Consider the following 6,271-nt stretch of genomic DNA (forward strand, 5'->3'; position numbering starts at 1 on the left):
GCCAATTAATATTCTTTGCCTATTATCCTATTGAAATCTTTTTTCTTACTATCTTATAGCTCATTAGTTTAGAAAAATTATCACTTTATATATTCAAAGTTTTCACAGTTCATTATTTTTATTTTAACATTTTAAGGGTGATTTGGGGGTCAATTATTCTTGCCAATTATTTTTGTTTTTCACCTGGTAAAATTTATTAGCTTTGGAATGGTTTCGGCATTTATGTCATAGTAAGAAATAATTTTTAAAATTTCGATTTATTAAAAGAATTCAAATGATTCTAGCAATTTATATTTTTCTTTACTCACACAATTTTACTTTTGGATTTTACATATTATATGCATATGAGATTTCCTTTTTAGTTGTCAAGAGTCAAATATCAGTTTTGTATGATTGAATATAAATACACATCATATTGTACTCTGAATCAGCATCATGTTAACTAGGCTAAAACGAGGCTGTAAATGTAAATGTGCATATAGCCATGAAAATATAAATCTATTATTATTTTTTTATTAAGCGTTTTTAAATAAACAGTAGATATTGTATTACTCAAAAGCTTAACAGCATTTAAGGTAATCAGATTTTTTTCATTTGATTATAAATATAATTAATCAGTTTTTATTTCATTTTAAAAAAATTCTTTCTCCAGGATATAAACCCATAGGTCCTTAGCAAATTGCTTTTCAGATATACTGCACGTTTCCATCTGGATTTTTCATTAAAATTTTGGGTCTTTATTTCTATGAGCAATTTAACTTTTACAGCAAAAATGAGAAATATAGAGATTTGCTATGAATCTCTCACCCCCAAGCATACTTAGCTTCCTTATTATCAACATGGAGCACCAGAGTGGCATATATGTCGCAACTGAAGACCAACATTGACACACCGTAATCACCCAAAGTCCATAATTTATATTATGGTTCACTCTTGGTGCTGTACATTCTATGTGACAGGTGTATAAAGACTTCTGTCTATCATTATATTATCATACAGAGTAATTCCACGGCCTAAAAATCCTCCGTGCTCTGCCTGTTCACCCCTCACTCCCCAACCCCCAGCGAACACTGACATTTTTAGTGACTCGTTTTGCCTCCTCCATCATGTCATAGAGTTGGGATTATAACGCATGTCGCCTTTTCCAGATCAGCTTCTTTTACATAGCAATGTGCATTCAAGATTCCTCTATGTCTCTTCATGGCTTGATAGCTCATCTCTTTTTAGCACTGAATGGTATTCCATTGTCTGGATGGACCACAGTTTGTTTATCCATCACCTGTCGAAGGACATCTTGATTGCTTCCATGTTTCGGAAATTATGAATAAAGCTACTATAAACATTTGTGTGCAAGTTTTGTCTGGACATAAGTTTTCAACTCTTTCAGGTAATACCAAGGGGAGTGACTGCTAGATAGTAGGTGTAAGCAATGTTTAGTTTCTTAGGTGTTTTTTTTTTTTTTCCTGAGCATATTTAGTTTTGTAAGAAATCACCGAGCAGTCTTCCAAGGTGACTGAACCGGTTTGCATTCTCACCAGGAATGAGTGAGGGTTCCTGTTGCTCCACATCGTCACCAGCACAGGGTGTTGTCAGTGTTTTGGATTTTAGCCATTCTCATAGGTGTGTAGTGGGATCTCATATTTTTTTAAATTTTCACTTCCCTGATGACATAGATGTGGAGCATCTTTTACCCATCATTATTCGCTATCTGTATATCTTCCCTGGTGAGGTATCTGTTAAGGTCTTTTGCCCTCACTTAGAATTGTAGCTCATCTTTTTTTCCCTCTCTCTCTTTTATCTTATGTGTTTAATTTAATTTATTTAAACTTAAAACAAATACTCATTTTTACCTATCCCCTTACCCTTGACCTCTGGCAACTGCCAATCTGTTCTCTGTTATCTATGAACTTGTTTCTTCTTTGTTGGTTTTCATTTTACATATAAGAGATTCTACAGTATTGTCTTTCTTTGATTTATTTCACTTAACGTAATGCCCTCGAGTTCCTTTTATGTTGTTGCAAAGGGCAATATAACATTTTTTTGTGGCTAAGTAATAGATATATTGGAGGGTACACATATCTTTTTAAATTAATATTCATTTTTTTGAATACTCAGAAATAGTATTGCCGGATCTTATATTAGTCCTAGTTTTAATTTCTTGAGGAATCTTCATCCTATTTTCCATACTAGCTGCAGCATTTTACATGCTCCCTGCAGAGCACGTCCTTATTTACACTTGTTATTTCTTGTCTTTTTAATAATAAGCATTCTAACAGGTGTGAGGTGATATTTTATTGAGGCTTTGATTTCTATTTCCCTGATAATTAATGATGTTGAGCATCTTTTCACGTATCTGTTGGCCATCTGTATGTCTCCTTTGGGAAAAGGTCTATTTAGAAATTTGCCAGTTTTTTAATTAGATTTTTCTTTTGCCTTTTAGTTGCATAAATTCTTTATATATTTCGGACATTAGCCTCTTAACATATACTTGATTTTCAAATATTGTCTCCCATTCAGTAAGTTTTCTTTGCTGTGCAGAGGCTTTTTGGTTTTATGTAGTCGCACTTTTTAAATTTTGCATTTGTCGTTTTTGTGTTTAGTGTCCGATTAAAGTTACTCACCAGGAACTATATCAAGGAGCTTCCCGCTTATGTTTTCTTCTAGTGTTATAGTTTCAGGTCGTACTTTCAAGTGTTTAATCCATTTTGAGTTACTTTGGGGTTGATGTAAGAGAGGGGTCCAGTTTCATTCTTTTGCATGTGGTTGCCCAATTTTTCCTACATCATTTATTGAAGAGACTGTTCTTTCCCCATTGTATATTCTTGACCTCTCAATAAGATAACCTTCTATATAAAAGCTATGATAATAACACATTAGGCAATTATCCATACATGTTTTATTCTCAGATCAATTTGTGCCTCTTAAAATTATCAGGTTTCTACAGATGAAAGCTAATATGTCTATAAAAATGTCCATATTATCCACCTTCTAAAAAACAATTTGTAAAAATGTGTGATCAACATCTTTATAATTTCTCATTTTCAGTGTCCATCCTGGTAAAGTTTTGGTCATTTATATTTTTCTATTATAATCCTTCATTAGTAATGACTAAGAAATATACACAGTATTTTCTGGTTCAATAACAAAATACAGTTATGTCCACTCCCTCTCTTTAAGACATTAATTCCACTAAAAACTTATAAATCGATAAAAGTAAATATAACTGAAAAGTTCTTCTATGGGTGGCAGATTTCCACAAGATTCTGAGGGACAGACATCAGTGGAAGGCAGGGTGGACGAAGCTTAGGTTAGATCACTCCCAGAGCAGAGGGTGTGCCTGCTGTTGAGAACAGGGACAGGGAGCTTGAAGGGACAGAATGAGGAGCGAGGTTCCAGATGTTATAAATGAGTGCCAGAACATGGCAGTGGACTATGCTCTGGGAGTGAGCACTCAGGGCTGTACACAGACAGGTCAGCCCTGGCCTAGCTCCCCTGCACCCGAAGTAGAATAATCCGCAAGTAAGGTTTGATTGCTTAAGCAAAATGCTGGAGACTGCTTCTCTAAAGAAACTGAGTCAACTCTTTCTGGGGAGTCCAAGGACAGACATTGAGGCTCTGGTACCCCAAATCAAAGTTCCAAGATAAAAGCCCAACAGTTAAAGGCGATAAAGAGAGATTTTATCCATTAATAACTATTGCAATAGGAGTGAGAACCCAGTGTAACTGGAGGTCGACTCTTCTAAAATGAAGGCAGAGAGGGTTTTTAAGTGCTGGGGTGCGCTTAAGGAAAGACAGCGAGAGCGTGGGAGGCTGAGTCGATTCACGTGACTAGGCCGTCTGGGCTTGCTAATTGGCACTTACCTGGAAGAGAAGCAAACTTCTCATTCCTTTGTGGTAAGATGGCCCGGTGTAGTTAGAGCGAAGTGCCCACTGAAGGTAAGGTCCTACCTTCCGACAGGAACTGGGGGCCAGAAGCCATCGACATTATGTCTGCATTTTAGAGATGGTGTCCAGGTCCTTGAGGAGATAGCTCTAGGTGGTAGAATTTACAGCTCAGAGGGGCACTGAAAGGATTTACAACGGCAAACTCTCTAAAATAACTGCTCCAGAGGGGTTTCAAAGGCCTAGCTCACCATCGCTGGTTGGAACAGCCCGTAAATTCTCCTGACACATTGAGCTTTCTCGGGAGGGCATTTTAAGAAGGTCTGGGGTCATCCTAAAGACATGGCCTTGAGCGTCTGGAAGGCATGCCAGATTTTGACCAAGCCTCTTACTGCAGGGGTTTAGATGTGAGTGCTTTATATTTTAAATGTGAATGATATTAAACCCACTTGAAGAGAATCTGCAATTTGAAAGACAAAGATCAAGAGAAAAACAATGAGAGGGAAAAATAAGCCGAGAATAAAATGATGATTCAGATGCAGGGCACAGAGAAGAATCAAGTAACAACAAAATAACACTAGGCAAAAACCACACGAAATCTGTCTAATCTACCACTAATTATTAACTTTATGGAGAGACTTTTTGGAATATACATTTATAAGTGTCTGCAGATATGATAAAACAATTGTATTCGATAGAATAGTTTGAAAATAAAATTGAAGAAAACTCACAAAATGCAAACCAAAAAGACAAAAAGATAAAGATCTAAATTATTTAAAAATACATATAAAGAGAACAGAGGATAAGTCCGAAAGAAAATGTCAGCACTTTCCAGGCCGGTCGGTTGCAGATGACATGAAAACAAAAAAATGTCCTGCACTATTAGCGAAAAGATCCACAACCGAAGCGTGAAATTTTTATGCATCATAAAAGCTTCTAGAATGAAAACAGAATCACATACGAAGGAACACAGAAGTATTTTTGCATCAGGCTGTTCTCACAGGCACACCATCACCAGAGGATGATTGAAGTAGGCCTTTCGATACTGGAGAAATTTTTTCAAAACTAAAAATATGTAAAATACTCCATTGAAATAGAAGATAAATGTGAAGGCAGAATGAGCAGATTTTCAACTTCTTCATTAAGTCTAATTAGAGCCTACTCATGGACGAGGACAGAAAGGAAGTCTCCTGGGAATGTGGGAAATAAAATATTTCAACTGATTAAACTTGTAATACACCCAGAAGATATGACAAAAACGGTGCCCTGCAATACAGGAAACGTCATTCACATTCGGTTCGAGAACATTCTTGTTTGGGCTCAAAGAAAAGAAAATGTAATCGTAGGATGCTGTTTGTTTATGAAATAAACCACATTACGCAGTGACAATGGTGTCCCTGATGTTTATTTGTAGAATCAATATGTAAAATTAAATACGGTTATGGTAGGTAATAGAACTAAAGAAAGAATTCAGAGGATGGCTAGGAAGGGTAAGATGCTCGAACAAAAAATAGAAATAAACGCCCTTGACTTTTTCAAAGAGCTGGGAAGATACCTTCATGGCGTGAAGAGAATGATGGAGGCGAGGCTGCCGCAGGAAGAGGTGGGGGCAGCACCGTGTTGGTGCCCTGGGATGGGAGCCTCGCTGCTCTGGGTACCAGCCACGGTCCACGGGCGGGGGCCCTGCCATGACGAGGCAGAATACAGAGTTTATTTTCCCTTCTGCTCCATCTGCCTAAGAGCGAAGAGAGCGCCAATATTCTTCTATTAGGATGACTGGCAAGCTATTTTTTAGCGTTTTATTTTCCCAATTTCTCTTTTGTATGGCCTGTTTTATTTGGAATTTGGAAGAGGTTTTAGGAAAGGCTGCTAGCCAGCTGCCATTTTATACTAGAATTCTTTTGATGGATCTAAATGAGCTGAGAGTATTGGCCTTTCCGAAGATATCGAACCCAAGAAACATTTCTGCTGCTGAAGTCTAGACACGATGGCAGGCCAGTAAGGAGGTTTTTCAAAATATATTTTGCTTCCTATTTTTTTTGTGTGAATTTGTTTTATTCTTCTTCTTCCAAAAATTACTCATTTCATGTGTTTTCATTTTGTCTTTGTAATTCTGAAAGTAATCAAGCATAAAAATGTGCTATTCAGGAAAACTCTAATGCGTTTTTCCAATTTTTTTTATTGTGGTAAAATACACAGACATTAAAATTTGCCATTGTAAGTGCACGGTCCGCTGGCATTAAATACATTTCTAATCTGTGAAACGCACCCCCATCATCTTCAGTACCCGTTCCATCTTGTAAAACTCCAGCTGGGTCTCCATGACACAATCGCCCACTACGTCCCGTTCCCTCCAGCCTCTGGCAAACATTATTCTACTCTCTGACTC

Source organism: Pteropus vampyrus, unplaced genomic scaffold (genome assembly GCF_000151845.1).
Source record: "Pteropus vampyrus isolate Shadow unplaced genomic scaffold, Pvam_2.0 Scaffold293, whole genome shotgun sequence".
Taxonomy (NCBI): domain Eukaryota; kingdom Metazoa; phylum Chordata; class Mammalia; order Chiroptera; family Pteropodidae; genus Pteropus; species Pteropus vampyrus.